Genomic DNA, 1,617 nt, shown 5'->3' on the forward strand with positions numbered 1-1,617 from the left:
GTACCTAACAGTTTGTTGTAATCTATATCCTCAAGATCAATCAAACTTTTCTCTTCTGCCTATTTGTGTTCTTTTATTTACGTTTATTATAATATTTCTTGTTTCTGTTATAACACCCCGTTTTATTTTTATAATATAAATATTGCAAAGAACATTTACTTTTACGTATGAGGCCTCAATTTTTGTCATTTTTTTCTCGATATAGATTAATAACAATAAAAGTGAGGAGATGTTTTATTTTTAAGAATATAAAATTGATTCGGGTATCTTTCACATACTTAAATCCTTTATCTATATAATACACCAACTTGAATATAAAATTAGTGAGACATTTTATTCAGTTCAAATGACTAATTTGCCCATATATTTAAAATTTAGTTAAAAAAGTGTTGTTGGTTGGAATCAAACCTGAGCCTATACATTGAGAAAGAGATGTTCATACCACTACACCATATTGTTATATATGTTATTATTAATACACATAATATGTGTGAGTCGTACATAGTAGGACATTTTATTTTTTAGTACATACATAATTAGTAAATAATTTGAAAGGTTAATTTAAAAAAATTAAATTTATCCATCTATCTATCTATATATCTATCTATCTTCCTACATCCACAAGTATCAATGTGTTAGAGACTTGTTATTCCCAGTGGACTAACAATGAGATTTACAGAAGGGGGGTTGAATGTAAATCTCAAAACTTTTTCAAGTTTTGAGCAGTTTCTAAGGCTAAGTGTTTGAGTGATCAAATGTGTGTGAATTGCTTGAAGCTGATGCAGACAGATATATATTCAAACACAAATGTAATGAGCACAAAGAACTTAAAAACTTTTCTGGTGGATTTGTTGTTCCACCAGAGATGTGTTATTTCAGAAAATCTGTGATTCAAAGAATTAAATCACAATTGCTTCCTAGTACAAACTAGATGATTTTCTCTTTTGATATTTCTAAACAGCTCAGGAAAATTCATGTCTAATTACTAGCTGCTACTTGGTTTATATATCACCAAGTTTACAAGTGAAGACAAACTGTAAAATACAATTGAAAAGATTCTTCACCTGTTTCTTCTTCATTTCTCTATCCAATGCAATCTAAGATAATCTGTAAATCTTTGAATACTTCCTTGTTTGCATCAGAATGGAAATGCTGCATTTTCTTGATTTCTCCTAGAGGCTTCCACATTCCAGTATGTCTCTGTCAACCCATGTGCCTCTGTCAGCTTGTGAATTGTCACCATCAACTGCTAATGAACTAAGCATCCGTTGAAGCTTTCATCCGTTGATGCCTTATCCGTTGAGGCTTTATCCGTTGAAGCTTTATCCGTTGATGCATTATCAGTTGAAGTCTTTATCCGTTGAAGCACTTATCCGTTGATGGATATTATCCGTTGAAGCATTAGAGACATCCGTTGAAGCTTTGTTTCTTATCCGTTGAAGGTCTTCAATATCCGTTGACACTTCTTCACTTATACAAAATTACAAGGCATGAAATATTTACAATTAGCCCTCCTATTTGTACATCCATTAGTAGTCAACATGACTGATTATTTCCTAACAACATCTAAGAATTACAGCTTGAAACCAGAGAGTGAAATGTGCTACAATACTAAAC

The sequence above is a fragment of the Apium graveolens genome, chromosome 11 (assembly GCF_009905375.1).
Source record: "Apium graveolens cultivar Ventura chromosome 11, ASM990537v1, whole genome shotgun sequence".
Lineage (NCBI taxonomy): Eukaryota > Viridiplantae > Streptophyta > Magnoliopsida > Apiales > Apiaceae > Apium > Apium graveolens.